Genomic DNA, 17,621 nt, shown 5'->3' with positions numbered 1-17,621 from the left:
GAAAGCAACAGAAATCTAACATTAATATTCAGAATACGCACTGGACTTCCAACCAGGGTGACGTCAGTGTTTATAGAGCGTGGAGAACACGCTGCATTAAAGCCAAACAACTCTGCCAGTACCGTCCAGAAGTAATGCATGTCGTGCAGGAACGCTGCTGTCAATATTTATACAGCAAGGGGAGCACAAAGCACTAGAACCACACAGAAATGCAACATTAAAATGGTAACAATCAGAATAAAGGCAGGTATGCCGACCCAGACACATCAGCTGCATTACCCCCAAACAGAAATCAAGAGCCATGTCTATAGAGCACGAAAAACACGTTGCATTAGAACCAACCAGAAATCTAATACGAATCTTCAGAATGCATAGGGGGGATGTGGGCACAATGACATCACCGATTGTTAAGTGAGGTGTAGCATGCAGGCTGTGTTAGAACCAGGCAGAAATCTACCATTGGCATGCCGAGTAAATGCAGGTCTTGCCACCATACTGACACCAGTGTTTGTATAGCGAGGGAGGCCACGCTGTATTAGAATAAAACAAAAGTACCAGTCATATTCAGAATACATGTAGGTGGTGCAGGCAGACTAACGTCACAGTTTGTAAGGGAACACGTTGCATTGTACCAATGAAAACCAGTTTAGAATAACTAGCTGCATGCCGTGCAGACTGGCTGACATGACTGTTTTTGTGTGCTGGGGGCACACAACTATATATCCAAATATAAATACAATATTAATATTTGGAATAAATGCAGGTCATGCACACATCAGTGCTAATAGAGAGAGAGGAGCGCCCTACGGGGCAACCAAACACAGATCTAACAGTAATGTTCATTGGAAGTGCACGTGGTGCAGGTACAGTGACATCATTGTTTATGGACTGATGGGAGCATGCAGAATTATTATCATATTAATATTAAGATGCAAGGACAGTGAAATCTGCCCTCCCAGAGCGGGGTGGGGGCATGCTGCATTTTTTACATTAGTGATTTGGAAGGGTTGCACAATATCAGTGATAAATACAGGTCATGCATGCATGCATGGTGACCACTGTAGGCACATTACATTATGACTACACATACATGTAATAATTAATATCTGGAAGAAATGCAGGAGAGGCATGAGTGGCAGAAGCATTCACAGGAGTGAGGAAAGCATGTTTCAATGAAGTCAAGCAGAAAGCCTTCACTCACGTCAGCATTACCAGCTGGTAATGAATGCATAGTGACATTATTGCGTACAGGAGCGAGGAGGGCGCCATGGCTGATATTCAGATTGAAATGCAAAATTAGTATTGAGAATAAATACAGGTAATGCAGACACGAGGCGGCTTGGGTGCATCAATGCTTACATGTGCCAGGTTATCATGTTGCATGATAAACATAAAGCCTGCACTCATATCCACCATACCAGCTGGAAGGTAAAGCCTGCATGGAGTGGCCGGTGTCTGCTGGGGTGTGGAGAGCCCATGTGTGATGTACATCAATGTCAAATGACAACACCAATCAGAGTTATCTGACATTAATATTCAGAATAAACACAGGTCATACTGGCGCTCAAAGAGGCATGGGTGTCATCCGCACTTATGGGGGCGCAGCAAGCACAGTGTATTGCCATTGAACAGAAAGCCTGCATTTTTTCAGCAATGCAGATAATGCATAATGCGCATGACAGCCTTGTTTTCCATGAGGAGAAAGAACCCAGGCATGAAGATCAGATAAAATTCTAATGTTAATGTGATCCATAAATACAGGCAGTGCATGCACAGTGACAGCAGCGCATGCACAAGTGCAGTTACTGCATAATAGTTGACAGATATCTAACTTTAATGCCATAGATAACTACAGGCGTCAGAGTGGTCTCAGCACGCTTATCACTATGAGAACATTCTTATTTTCAGCCAGAAATCCTGCATTGATCTATGCAATAACGGAAGGCATTCAATTCACAGTGGGCGAGATAAATGACATTGCGCAAGTGGGTCTACACTGTGTGATAATGAAACAGACAGTATGCAATGGCAAGTTATAAAATGGCAGCACATACCATAGTCCGTACAGAGAGCGCCAAGAGACCAAGTAAACAGCAAATGCCAATACCTACTGGCGTAACAAGCACTGCTTAGGCCTTCAGTGAGACAGGCAGAGACTAATGTTCAAACATGAAGTGAGATGTCACAGCACAGAATATTCAACAGAAATGTATGATTAATGTTGGAATTAACCGCATTCAAAAGCGTCTATCAGGAAGACACTGATCAATGCAGGAACAAGGTAACAACAGGCAAAAAATCTACATAATGAGCTGCAACAGCAGCAGGGAAAGCTGGGTGGGAGAAAGCTGGCATCATCAACCAGAAGAGCACCAGCTAATGCTGTCTCCGGGGCTAGTTGAGAAGGCACAGTAAAAGGCACAGTAGTGTACGTTGGAGCACAGGATGTGCAAGGTATACGTTTTATCCAAAATTTATATCAGGAGCAGCAAGAAGCAATCAATGCCAGTCACACAAGCAGAGTGGCACCATTGTACATGTGGCGCAAGCAGAAGCAGAGAATTGAAGAAAAATAACTCGCATGCACTTCTCTCTAGCAGCAGAATAGTAGATGCCAACAGTCAAATCCATCTGCTTGCCCGCCAAACTTGGACCCACACTCACCCCAACTGACCAAGCTAGGAGCCTAGACCTCATCCTGGACACCAGCATCACCATGAAGTCCCAGGTCAACGCCGTCACCTCCTCATGCTTCCACATCCTCTGCATGTTATGTAAAATCTTCAAGTGGCTCCCACTGGACACCAAAAATAGCATCACGCAGGACCTGATCACAAGCAGATTGGACTACGGCAAAGCAACCTACGCCGGCATCGCAACCCATCTTCACAGACTTCAAATCATCCAAAATGCCGCAGCCAGACTTGTCCTCGACCTCCAGCGCCAAACCCACACCACTTTACTCCTCAGAGAGCTCCACCGACTTCCCAACCAGAAGCGCTGCCAATTCAAACCTCTCACACACGCATGCAAGTCATTACACAACACAGGACCCGCATAGCTCAATCAGTGGCTTCACTTTCACCAACCCACCAGACAACTTCGCTCAGCTTCTCTTGCACACTCACCCTGCCTAAATAGAAGCAAAATAAGTTTAATCGTTCTCCTACTAAGCCACCAAATCCTGGAATAACCTCCCCCAAACATCAGGGCCTCCTCCTTACATTTTAATTTCCGCAAGAAGCTGAAGATCTGGCTTTTCAAATAGTCTTTTTGCAGGACCATCGAGACTGCCTGTACCCAGGCCTAGCCTCACCAAAGGCTTACATTCACCTACTCAACCCCTGGATACCCTCATGGGTGACAAGCAGCACTCTACAAATCCATTTTGCATTACGATAACTACACAGTTAACAGAGACAGTAACAACGAAAATGGAAAGCAGAAAGTTCACAGAATACCCCAGTGTTCAGATCAGACTTCTCACCAGTAAGATGGCCAACATATGAAACCTACAGACCCCAAACATGGAGTGCACCTCGTAGACACAGTGATCAGACTAGTGTTTGAAGAGGGCAGTGCCTCTTTGGCTTTCTGAAAGCCATACTTTTTTTTTCTACCACCTATTTTGAAAAGGTGAAACAGAGCAAGTGAGCAGTCCTGGGATATCCTATGGCCAGGATGCCCTGTGAAGGACAAAGGGCTGAGCCCTGCATGTGGGTTCGAAGCAAGCCAACTGCGCTTGGTTTCAGGGGAGTTTCAGTGCCTTATATTCAGCCATTATTTCCACCAGCAGTAATACAATTGATACAGGCCTTTGTGGCTGGATAATGGCGTGTATATAGACACCACTGGGACACAAGAAAGGCATGGACATAATTCACTGGTAGGTTTCTCCGACAACAAAACAGACCGCAAGAGCAGGTGAATCGTAGGGATTGTTGTCAGGCAAACAGCAGTGCGCACACAGGATCTAGAGGAGTTACAGAAAAGAACAATGCGTGATATGTAAATAAAGAGATTTCAAGCAGCAGCAATCCCACCAGGCCGCAGAGCTTATGAAAGGAGACAAAATGAGCAAACTAACGGCACACTGAAGGTTGAAGACACAAAACCAACAGGGCAGACACAAAACCAACAGGGCCGGATCAGACTGCAGGGCATACAGTGCTGCAGCAGCTGTGTCCTCAGCAAGACCAACACAGCAAGGACAAACAATACAGCTGGTGTACGTGTGGAATGGGAAGGGAAAACACAGGAACTCGCTTTTGTATCACATAAAAATATACCGAGAGCATTCTAGGAGAAGCATGGTTAGCACCAATGGCGAAGAGCACAGCCCAGGTGATAGTGTGCATGTGGCACAGACAGAAAACAAAAATTGCACGAAATGTCCAGGCCTCGAGGGGGTACGGCGAGAATTCTAGCATGGGCAACAGTATCGTGGGCAGCAAAAACAGATCCGGACATGGCGAAAGAGCTAAAGAAGACCCAGAGAGGAGAAAACACACAAGAGGGACACAGCACATTACATAGACTGGGCTAGCCAACTCGTAAAGGGCAGTAAGAGGGCATCGCCGACAGAAACGAGGAAATAAAGTGTACATGTGACACGGAGATGTGGGGTGGTACTGGAGCTGGCCTTCACACTGCACAGAACAAGTCATGGCTGAAAACCACTGATCTCTCTAGCAGCGGCTGTGCTGAATAGAAGCTAGGCCACCGCACATGTGACACTGGCAGCGGGGAGAACATACAGGAAGCGGCAGTTCAGGACATTCAAAAGTCTCCGTGTGGATGTGCGCCACACCAGGGTGGATGCTGACCACCTCTTCCGATGCCGTCAGATTGGGAGTTCAGAAATTCCTGCCTCTCGACTCTTTTTTTCATTCAGTGCAGCCAAACAGCAGCTCCACGGCACTGGTTTCTTGCAGGCAATTTGGAACATAAGAGCTCGGCATCTCAATTAATCATAATCCCCCCTCAGTTTTCACCCTTGACCCCCCTAACATCCAGCCCGCATATTTCTCTGTCCCTCCTCCACCTTTCACGGGGGAGGCCGGCCCGAGATCCTTCCATTATTCTTCTCATGGACTTCTGAATCCCACATGCCTGCTTATAAAAATGTTACTGATTTAACCAGAGCTTGTTGCCTCGCTGGCAAATTTTTCAATATTCCAACAGGCCGTTCCACCACAAATACTGCAGGGCTGGGGCAGTGTCAATACTGACTTGTGACTTACACTTTCTGCCTTTCAGAGGCTAGGGTCTGCTGGGAACTTCAGAGAATTCCCATGTACACCTATTTTGTATTTTTTCCTCTGTGTTTGCCTAGCAAATGCAGGCCACATTTCATAACCGTTGTACTTGCCATTTTGCAGCTAGTGAGGTATTTGAGCAACTATTTGTAAGCCCATTAGGCCAGCATCGAACCCCACATGGGTATCAGCCTGAGTTTCCATGTACTTTAAAAGCAAGATCTCATTTAAAAGCAACCATTTTTTGAATTTCCACCCATCTACCTCACTATAAAGCTGTGGTTTGTGGTTCGAAGAAAGAAAATAGAATTGTTGCAAGTAAGCGTTTATTAAAAAACACATAGCTGTCCTCTTCGACTTATGTTCCTGCATTTTTGAAGAGTTTTGTGTTGTGGTTTTGTGGAGGCGGGAGCACAAATTAACAGTCATCCTAATCGAGCAGGTTTAGCAGCTGAACCAGAAACTACCACTGGCACAGATATTGTGCAAATAAAAGGTGGAGCAGGTATTTTGATAGCAGCTGAGGCCGGGCGACGGCCTTAATGCACACTCCCTTTCCGGATATTACCTAGGCCTCCTACGTGTTTCTTAGAAGCCGTGCCGCGTGTGCACGTCACGTGGAGACTGTGACGTGCCAGTGCCTGGATGTGCTCGCGTGGATGTTGCCTTCTTGTGAAGGGGAGGAGGGATGTCGTAGAGAGCGTCTAACATGGCGTCACGACCACATCAGCCTTCACAGAGTACAGATTGAGAGACTGCTGACAGCACCGGGCCTCGTAGTTGCTCACTAAACTCATTCAGAATTTTTTGTCATCCACGTCAGGTTTCCAAATATGATTGTACAGACAGCTTGAAATACAGTTATTTGGCAAGCAAAAAAAAAAAAAGAACTTTGCCTGCGAACCCACGATTGACTTTATTTTGAATCGCAAACCGGCACTGTAATTCCCCATAATTTATGCTTGTTTCATGGTACACAAATAGAGCCTTCATCCTTAAGTAAAAGGCATTGATGTGAAAAGAGTACGCAGGCATGCTTTATTTATTATGCTGTGACGCTCGTGCCTGCTTTGTTTGCCAGGCCTAGAGTTTCACGGCCTGTAGCTTTTAAGTATTTTTGGCACATGTTTGCTAAGAAATTTGTTGTTTTCTTATCCTTTTGTAAATTTGACCCTAAGGTGCTGTATTTCCATTTCAGTCATTTTGCCAAAATTCGTGGCAATAATTTATTGTGCATTGTTTAAAGATGTCCATGAACATTGCTAGTAAAGATTGGAAGCATGCATGTATGGTAGAGAACAGTGTCTCCCGAATCCAGTTTGAAGGCGGGCTCGATTATTTTTCTGCGAAGTGCGTTATTAATAGTGTGACCTCCAAGCAGTTCACTTCGCAGAAGAATCGTCATTGTACAAGGAAGCGTTTTTTTTCCTTTCAAACTTGTTTTTAGCTTAGCACATCTACTCGCAGCTTCGTGATGAATACCCGTGAGGAGCAGCGGTGTAGGCTTTGTTGCACAATGCTACAAATATGTCCCAGTCTTAATGCAAGCAGCCCTCCCCGTCCTCGCTCACTCTTAAAACAAATAATTGTACCCACAGATGCAGTTTGTGTGTCACGTGACCAGCAGCCTTTCGTAGCAGAGTGTGGCAGGCCTTTAGACAAAGCTGAGGATTTCATAACAGGCTTGTGCTCTTGAAAGGCGGATAGGATCTGGGCAGTTAGTCACATCTCAGGGTGAATGGCGGGAGCCTCTCAAAGGCCGGTAGGCCCTCTGAAGGTCAGTAAGGTTGGGGCAACACCAGTCACACATCAGGCCGTCAAAAGACATTTTCTGAACCAAACTGGTGTCTTGAACCACAGTACGGTCTAGAACATAGGCCAGCTTCCTATGGGTTTAGCATATTCTTGATAAAGCGTTTGGCCTTGCTCTTGTCTGACATGGCTCTAATTGTTTTCTAAAATCTGCTGATCCCTTATTATTTATTGGCTTTTTTTGTTTTGTTTTATGCACAACATAACTTTATTTAATATGAAGCATAGCCTGTTCCCTGAGCTTGGAGTCATGTCACAATCTGAGATGCAGATAGCATTTAGCTGACAGTTTTTGAACATGTTCAACTGATAGGGCCCACTTTGTTTTAGTAGCCACAGTTGGACAGCATGGGGACCCCAGTACCTCTAACATCAAAATTATGAGATGGTTAAGGCTTATAGTGTAGAGACCGGCTTTACCACGCAGCCTCAACTTTAGTCTTTTAAGGAAACCCAACTAATAGGCTATGGCTTCTTGGTAGGAATGCCATAGACACCAGGACTCTTGCTCTATGTTTGGAAACAAAAATGAAAGCATAGCAAGTCATTACAACTCACCATTAATCAAGAGAGACACGAATGAAGGAAGAAAAATAGCCCCTTTGAATAAAACATTGCAGGCTATTGCTCCATTACATATACTTTTCTAAAACCAACTTGTGGTTTTTCCATCCAAAGCAAACCTGAAAAACAGATTCTTAAATCGCGTTTTCGTTGCTTCTTTTATGCTAAATTTATTTAGGGGATGCTGCGTGAATGATGCTGGGAAGATAGCTCAGTGAGTTGGGTTTGTTGCTGCTGGGAACTGTGAGTGAAGTGCAGGTTCTCAGACTGCAAAGTTGATACACTCTTCCGTCTTTCTTAGATTGATAAAACGAGTCCTATTTTCGATTGGGTGTTAGTAACTGTACATACAAATGCTCACCACGAAGCTCTATAGAAAAAATGTATTATAATTGCTTGAATTGACCACTCGTTCCTCAGCCATGTCAGTTGCTGGTGTTAGCTAAATACTGGGCTGAAACACCAATGGCTTCCACTCATAGTGCTCTTTGTCAGCATGTGGAATGTCTGCAATTGTGGTGGTATCTGTACAGAGTTGAAGTGGGCGTTTTAAATTAGAATAATATCTGTCAAAGGGAAGATAAATATGTAGCAACGTCATACGTTCTTACTTGGGTAAATTGGCTAAATATGACTTTAAATTTGTATTAGAAATGTAAGCTGGGTTTAAAGCCCTTTGACGTCAGTCTAATGTGTTTTGAATGAGTGCGCTGTGATTGAATAGCTGCAATGTAGCCCCATTTAATGTAAGCTTTTTGTCCTGACTTAGAAGACAATAGTATATTGCAGTCTAGGACTTGGTGTTTTAGTTTTCCCATTAATACAAGCCCCACAAACCAAAATACAGTTTACGCAGCATTCATGATGTGGTACCGGAAACCTTCTTCCACTGCTCAGGGTTTTAAGAGCAGAACAGTCTACAGTAGACCAGTCTTTTATCCTATTCCTCCTGCAGTATACATACGCCAGGTACAAAGGCAGTGATGTACCTGTTGCCTTCTTGTAGTTCAAAGCAGTCTTCGATTGGGTCTAAAGGAAGTATCTGTGAGAAGTTAAAGAGAGTGTTGATTGACATGATCCTTCTGCTTCTTGTCAGGAACCTCATTACAACTCCAGCCTACGGATTCAGACTGAGATATAAGGGGAGCTCTCAATCACCTTGACATCAATCTGAGAAGTCAGCACTTTACTGTCTGCATATAAGTACATGCTTGGTACCGTCCTGCAAGCTACATCACTTACCATCCATAGGGAGAGTCACACTTTTGTGCGCATATACCGTCCTGAAAGCTACACCACTTACCATCCGTACTGATAGTCACACTTTTGTTCACTCATATGTCCTGCAAGCTACATCACTTACCATCCATAGTGAGAGGTCACACTTCTGTCTGCACATACCGTCCTGAAAGCGACATCACTTAACATCCGTACGGATAGTCACACTTTCGTCCGTTCATACCGTCCTGCAAGCTAAATCCACTTACCACCCGTAGGGAGAGTTACATTTTCGTCCGCTCATACTGACCTACAAGCTACATCACTTACCATCCGTAGGGAGAGTCACACTTCAGTCTGCTCCTACCGTCCTGAAAGCGACATCACTTAACATCTGTACGGATAGTTGAAAACAGGAACCTAGGTTCAAAACAACCGAACACAATGTGTCTTCACAGTAATGGACACAATCTCAAGGTTTTAAGTATCAACTTAAAAAACGAAAATATTGATTTGTTGGGATAGAAAAGAAAAAGGTAAGAGCAAAATCTCTTCCTGGATAGTCAACGACTGGAGAAATTTCAGGTTTCAAATACTTACTTTGTGCTGAATGCAGTTTGTAAAGGTCCTAATCTGCAGCAATAGTGGTCCTAAATGTGTCTCTCACTTAAGAGAACACTGTGTTCGAACATCTGGGAGAAGAATTCTCTACCAAAGTTGGAGGCATTGCCTGCTACAGAGCCAAACTGGAGGCGAACTCCAGCAAAATCAACTAAAAAGGAGTTTGGAGCAGTGCTTCGGGAAGCAGACCCACACCTGCCAAACTCAACAGCATCCACACTACTAGAGGCCACCAGTGCTCACAGGAAACGGGAATCTTGGGCATGCCAAGCAGTTAGTGGATTGCCATGCATGAAAGAGAGCCATAGCCCTGCAACAAAACCCATTCAACATGTTTTGTAAAGAAGCCACAAAAAGCACATTAAAAAACCTCCAGCCCTTTCTCATTAATATCAGTCTTTCGAATCTCTGCACTAGCCAGGAAGTATTTCTCCTCCAAGCCAATACCATGGAGAAGCAATGGACACAAAGAAACATATAATATCACAGCCTTGGATTCCTTCACATGAAACCTCTGGGCTGCGCCGTCTAAACACTGGCAAGACCTGTTTAAGGCTATTTGTAAACCTCAGCCATACCTGACAGCACTAAATAACAATTAAGAATGATACATCTTCATGCCGGCCAGATTAACACCATACCGCATAAAAGCAACAACAAGAAAAAAAGAGAAATAGCATCCTTGGAATGTCGCACATTTACCTGTGATCCAAACTAAGGCAAAACCATGTTCCATTGGCCAGTGGCAACTGAGATGAGGAATTACACCAATAAGAAATCGCTACTGCATTGCAAGTCCAATGCCCCCTTACAAGTATGTGCTATTCCCCAGCCAGATCAAAGCACCAAGCAGTAGCCAAATTTATGAGTGATGGGTGAGAAGAGTATTTGAAATTTTAGACTCATTTATAAAAATTGTAAACCCTGTAAAGCCATCCAGGAGCATCTCAGTAGTAAACTTTGTAACATAAGCATGCAAAGCATGCCGACAAGCTAGGAATGTTGTAAAAAAAAATGCAAGGAGAGATTTAGAGTAAAATAACTAAATAAGTAACGTTTTCATACAACAAGAATGTCTGCAATCAGAAATGGATGACACTGGAAGAAAACCAGTGTACTCAAGGCCTGGAAGGAAACATGCACTACAAGGAATAAGGCAATTTGGCCCATCTACGGCCCCCGGCAGGCATTTTGGCTCCACATTTGTGCTATGTGCCCTTTCTGGCCTACTTCCCCGTGCACTACTCAATGCTCTCTTTTTGTCACATAATGAACCCATCTGACCTCATTTTTTTATCCATGTCTCATCTCAGTCAGTGAAGCGTGGGCATAGAGCTACACAACTAATTACGCATTAACCTCATGGCCAGGTCATGCTTCTCTACTCTAGGTTTTGAATTTGGGTTCTCTTTTCCAACACTGGTACTCACCCTCAATATTTCCTACCTCTTGTTTTGTCTTTTATTCACACATTACTCCTGCGCATTTCTTTTTCTCTCTGCTAAGGTCTTTTTTTTTGTTTTGGTTTGTTTTTTTGTGGAAAAGTCATGCAGCGTTTGAATGAACATCCTGACTGTGTGGGTGGAATGTGGGAGACAAAGGAAGTCCTGGTCGAGTTCAGGAGTCCAGCACAGGTCATAATCTGCAGCAAAAGCGTACATTTTGCTGCAAATTGAAGGGTTCAGATGAGATCGAAGGGCTAGCCTCACTGCTTCTAGTTGAATGTGAATCTCTGTGCGTGTTTGTATGGATCTTACAGAAACAACTACTTGCAACTGTAATCATTTAGGAACATGTTAAAATGTACTTGCCTATTTTATGGACATTGAGCTTCACAGTTGTTCCTGTGATTTGAAATTCTTGCTACTGCGAGAGCATTCAGGGGAAGGCATTTCGTATAAACTTCTGAGCTTCTATTTACTAAAAAGTGAGGACTCATATGGCATGGGACGCTTGGGAGTTGTGTGATCACATTGTTATGGGTGGCTTGCATTATTTGTCCTATGTTTGCAGATTCCTCGTGCAGCATCCAGACTCACATCTGCAGACACAGACTGGTTATTCTCTAGGGAGTAGACTACTACAAGCTACCTGGCGGTCTGACCACCTCACCAATCTGGGAATGCTCTTGCTTTCCTGAACGTCAAACCAAGTCAAGACAGTGCTAAGAGCCCAAGATATTTTGGAACATCGGTTGTTTAGGCCTTGCTGATTGGCTGATGGCTCCCAGTAACAGTGGGTGGCTTTTGCTATGCCTTCCTGGACAGTCATTGAGTTCTGGAAATATAAAAGAGCCATGGGGAACTGTGGAATGCCCCACTGCAGGGGAATTGAGAATAATTTACATTCAGATTGAGTCATGTGATACTGTACCAGCGCCTCTAAGGTTTGCTGTCGTTCCATCTTTCAGATCACAGACACAATGGTGAGTGGCACGGAATTGTACAGTCCACATCCAGATTTTAACCAGGAACCGTGCCAAGGCTAAAAAGTGCTGAGGAACTTGAGAAAAAAGAAGTGCTCTGCTTTTGAGCTCTCTCTCAATATTAAACCTTCGAAGCTTATATCACATGCAAAACTTAAATGTGATTGGATTCAACTTGCAAAATAAACAAAATATGTAGTGCTATTTGCATTACACTGTTCTTCTACATAAGCAAATGAGCATAGAATAACGTGTTGTTTGGGTATGCATTAATAATGATAATTTTAGGAAAGAAAAATGTAGTGGTACCCTAATTTCTCTCCTGGTTCTGTACCATTCACTATGCAGCTGATCGTTCTGCTTAGCTACGGCACCTCAGTACAGCCTCACTTAGTCCGTTTTTCAGAATTTGATCAGGGTGATACTTCATTGCTTAAAGGTACCACTTCCGCTAAACTGAGCTTGGAATTAACCAACAGTTTTCCATTTCGCTGTTTTCTCCCTCAAGCGTGTTATGGTCCTATCTGGCATACACTTATTTTAACCCCTTCCCCGCTCATGACGGAACCACTCCGTCATGAGCCACTGGTGCCGTGTGCTCATGACGGAGTGGTTCCGTCATGCTGCGGCCGTTGGCCGCCGCTCCGCCCACCCTGCGCTGATTCCCCGCCTGTGCGGGCGATTAGCACAGTGGGCGGAGTCATGCGGGAACCACTCCGTCATGAGCACAGCTCAACCGTGGCTCATGACGGAGTGGCTCCATCATGAGCACAGCGCCACCGCGCTGCCCCCAAACCCCCCCCCAGCGCTGCGGCGGAATTCCCGCCGCAGCCAAGGGGTTAACAGTAAAAGTTATTTTGTAAACCCTTGACTTAGAAAACACTCATGAAAGCAGGACATGTGGCCAGCGAGTGGAGAAGTGCCCCATCTTGGATTGGAGATTACATTTAGTGAGTTGTCATTTTAGACAACTATGTGGTATAAATTGTTCAGCACATGTTGACAAATCAACGACAATATTGATAATGCAAAATGTTATCTTCTGAAACTCCCTTGATCACAACATAGTGCGCCGAGGGCATAGGGAGAAAATATATATACAGGTAGCCGCCCCAAAGAAGCTAAAACAGAGGACCTTTTTACTGCATTGCAGGCACAAAGATGTAGCATATATACATGTTTTCACTCGTATTGGTAAACTGCTATATAGGTAAACTGCTATATGGTTCTGATAGATTTGGTAACTCTGTAATTACAATGTTACTTAACACATTTGGCTTACACGGTCCTTTTTGTGACATTTGACGTTTTTTGTCTAATGGCCTTGTTTTGCTCCAGACCCTCGCAATTCTTGCCCCCAGGAGCCCCACATGTCACGCACTTAAATAAAATAATGCAGCCACGGCGTCATATTGCACACTTAAATCTGTTTAAGTGCAGCGTTGACACACTGTGGTGCCTCGAGTAAGGTACACGGATGCTCTCTGTAACAGCTAATGAGAACGGAGAGTGAGAAGAAAGATTGAGGAGGCTAATAAATACAAAACAACAATAAATGTACAGTACGTATAAATGGGTCCAGAGATCGATGAGAAGCTGCAGTAGGGGAATAAACCAGTGTAATTTAAAAATCACAAGGTCAGAGTTGAAAATGAGGCCAGAGGGCAGTTGCTATGTGACACAGAGAGCCCTGTGTTCAGAAAGGCCTGTGTTTGATGGTTTAGAAGAACATGCTCCACAAAAGGGGAAGCTGTTGTGATGGTACTACATCTAATTATATGTATCTTAATGTATACATATCCTAATGAATGTGCATGCCTGTGTGTACACATGTTTGTGTGTGTGTTTATATGAATGCACTGCCAGTTATATTAAATAACATTTTGTACAAATGTAGTTTACTAATAAACGTGCATTTAAACATGTACTGCTTAATAGTAAAGATCAACTCCTGTGGTACCATAGACCATTCTAAATATTTCGAGGAATTACTATTTAATGCCTCACACAGGTTCTATGTTAATGATCCTTGTTGAGGAGGGGAAGGGAATTGTGACCTGGTCGAGGTTTCATCTATGTTGAATCGTGGCTCCTCTAGACATAAATTAATGGTGATATATAGTTTATTGCACTGAAGTTCTGCACACATGTGATGCATATACTTAATGTATGTGAATGAGGGTGTGTGTGTATATTTCAGAATTCCTACATATATATATTTTGTCAACAAATTTGTTGTTGTATTCTAAAATTTTTAGCAGCCATGTTATTTATTCATTCCTAAGTATATTCCAAATCCCTGTTTATACTTCCAAAGTCTTGAGTGTAACCTTTCAACAGAGTCCGAAGTTGACTCCTAAGTTCCTAATTGTATTTCTAAATTTCTGTGTGTTTTCGATGCATTTCACATTCCTAGGTGCATTTCCACATTACTGGTTATAGTTCCAGATCCTAACGTATAGTTCTCCGATGCATTCTTCACACTGTCCCAAATCTCTAGGTATTCTAGGTATATCATTTTGAAAGTCAGTGCAGAGAAAAAAACCACTTATTTACCAAGCCCTGCATCGCAGTGCACTTAAGAAGCTTCCTTGTTTGGTGATCTCAGCTTGGATTTTGACACACCAGTCACTGGATGGCCCCGTTAAGGATGCCCATGTGATGTCTCATCCAGCTAAGAAAGATGTTTCTCACCATTTTCTCGGGTAACTGCACCTCCTATGTTTTAAGTTCTGGCAATATAGGTAAAAATATTTTGGTGTCAGTGACCTAATGATTTTGACATTAACCCTTGTAAGCCGTGTTGCCTGAAATTCAATGACCAGTAGGTCCATTAATTTTGGTGACACTTAGTGACTTTGCAGTGTCTCTGCATTTGTTGCCTATATGTTGAAAATGAAAAACAAAAGTCTGGTTGCATTGGAGGATCCATGCACCTGCGGTATTTGGAAAGTAATATCTGTCCTGCCGGTTTTCTGGTTTGTGGATTATGGTGGCTTTTACATATTAACACTTTGCAGCAAGAGCGAACATGACCACACGTCTCCTCAATTTGTCTACCATATTTATGCACGAAGTACCATGCACCTTATTCACAAATACATTTTTTTCTAAAAGTAAAAAAAATCAGAAATCTACCGTCATCAGGGTTGACCTAGTATTGTAGAAATGTCCAACTTTTATGAGATTGACAAAAGTTTCACGGATTACTCCTGCGCTTCCGTCAAATGAAAGATTGCTGCCTTTTCAGACAATCCACTCAACGAAGCATGGTTGAAATGTTCATTTTCACCTGTAAATGTTAGCCTGTGGAGAAACCTTGTCTCAGAAATCCCTACGATACTGGAAGATGGTTCTCTTTCCATTCATGCCATGTATCCACAGTTACATGAACATTTCTTGGGAGTAACTTTACTATAGTTTCCTGGGTATGATTGGCCATGCAAATTGTGAACAACCAAAAACTTCTGAGTTTGTGGATGTTGGGTGCATTTTGCACTCCTCTGTCGGCCTTAACTGTGAACCTAAAATAGGGAAGGATCTGACATTTTTTCCACTTACCAAGGTTCGGTAAATCAGAACATGGACTTGAGAAATGAGAATGCTTTTTGTCCACATCCATGTAACAGCTGGGTACACAAAAAACGGACACATAGAGATCCCTTTGCACTAACTAACTAAGAGGATGTAGCCTTACGGCTAGAGGTGTCGACCTTGAAGCTGGGGATCTGGGTTCGAGTCTCGGCAGTGACGCTCAACATCCTGTGATTTAGGGCAAATCACTTAATCTCCCTGTGCCTAACAAAAATGAAAAAGTCCTCCTATAACGAAACTGGTGCTATGTAAAGCACTCTGATACCCGATGTCTCTGGTCTAGTTCGCACTATATAAAACTCTAAAAAAAAAAAAACTTATTTTGGGACTCGTAGTCTTTATTGGCTTCAGTGCGGCTAACATACCTTTGGGAAATTAATTTTAAAAGGAAAGACCACGCTGGTACATGGTGTCCTCTTGCCATGGAGCTATAGGGACATCCTACGTTAGTCTCTGAGTAATTGTTTGAAGAACAAGAAAATAAGCAACAATAAGCATTATTTGTTTAAGCAATCTGAGAAATGATCTTTCCCGAAGTCGTATGGACCAGGCTGCATTGAATTAGAGAATATAGCTTTTCAAAGGGACTGCCTTGGAAACTAAGCCATTCTCACGGGTAGTCAACCATTTTGAAATACAGTTTGGCTAGTGAAATGGAGCAGTGTGGTATTCAGGATTCTGAACTTTAATGTATCAATAATGTTATATCATTAGAGAATTTTCAAGTAAGGGGTTGGTTGCTTCTTAACGTGCCCCATTTTTCGAAGGGACAATTATTTGAACAAATATCTTTGGGTGATTTCAAATTACAGGGGCCCCTAAATCTGACACGTACAATTGAGCTGTTCTTGCCATTTAGCGTTTAACTCTTCATTTTGGCAAGATGTGGGCGGTACTGGCTTTCATCACTTAAGGTGTGTGCTACCAACCAGTTATAGAAATCTAGCGTGTTGAGCTGTCCATCTCAAGCAGCAGCCATGCACAGTTTTACAGATCCATGCTTCCTAATGGTGTACTTCTAAAGCTGTCCAGATAGCCCCTGCACCAACTATCCTCCTACGTCTGCCTGGACTAGCGCCAAGAAGCTGCTTTGGCAGCCTGTTGGCGCATTGTAGGCACCGTTAGCCCCTACTCTCTCACAAACAGGCTCTTTATATTTGGGGACCCTACTTCCCCATCTCATTTGTCTCCACGGTTCTGAGCGATTTCCCAAAGTCTTCCTTTTTTCGAGGTGAGACGTGTCGGCTCCATTTTCTTTCGCCCGCCTTCCTTCAGAATGAAAACGTTCTCTTTCAGGGAGGTTTTACTAATTCTGTTTACGGCAACAACCCGTTGGAAGGAAGCCATTTAGAATAAATTAGAACGTGCACGTAACAAAGCTGTTTTATCAACAAAGGTTCCCGCTGGAACACGTTAAAAGGCATACGTAATGACGCTGTATAATCAACACACGATTCTGATGGCTCCGTCGAAGTGAAGGAGCACGCTATTATGCTAGAATATATTTAGCGCTCATCAATGACTTGCACAGTGTTTTTATTGAATGGACACATTTTTGTATGCCATACAGAGTGATTTTAATACATTTTGATTTGCTTATGGAAACCCACACAAGCTTTTGTGCACATCGCAGGAATCTGCAGAGCCAGATGAATGCTGTAGGGTTTTAACTCAATTATTCAATATATTTGTCAAAATTGTGAAAGTACCAGATGACATGGATATTATTTTAAGCTGACAAAAGGCAGGTAGCAGCTTCAATTTGCAACCATTCAAAGGGATTTAATTAAAAACCAATGTATTTATATGTGATTTTATAAATATATACACATATGGATGGATGGATGGATGGATAGATAGATTGACAGATAGGTATTATCATAATTCACAGATGATCAGAAAAGCATTAGAACTAGATTTTATTATCGCCTATGGTTATATAGTAAAACAATAGTTATATGGTTATATAGTGAAACGATTCACAATGCAATCCACTGTAGTACAAGGGATACACAGAGGTGCCAGCGTTTTGTCAAGTTGTGATGAAAGTGATGAGGACATGCTTCCCTTCCTGTCCCACAGTAGAGTGTTAGTGTAAAAGTAAAAGTGGTTGTGAAACTGCCTTTATG

At 43.1% G+C, this 17,621-nt stretch overlaps 1 protein-coding gene across 2 annotated transcripts in view; it reads left to right on the top strand.

Moving 5' to 3' along the window:
* MXI1 (MAX interactor 1, dimerization protein) overlaps window positions 1-17,621 on the top strand; it is a 125,784-nt gene that overhangs the window by 42,123 nt on the left and 66,040 nt on the right. The gene's annotated exons all lie outside the window — the stretch shown is intronic.

This window comes from Triturus cristatus, chromosome 1_2 (assembly GCF_964204655.1).
Source record: "Triturus cristatus chromosome 1_2, aTriCri1.1, whole genome shotgun sequence".
NCBI lineage: Eukaryota > Metazoa > Chordata > Amphibia > Caudata > Salamandridae > Triturus > Triturus cristatus.
Note: the sequence above shows the minus strand (reverse complement) of the source record. Positions and strands in the feature narration are given on the sequence as shown.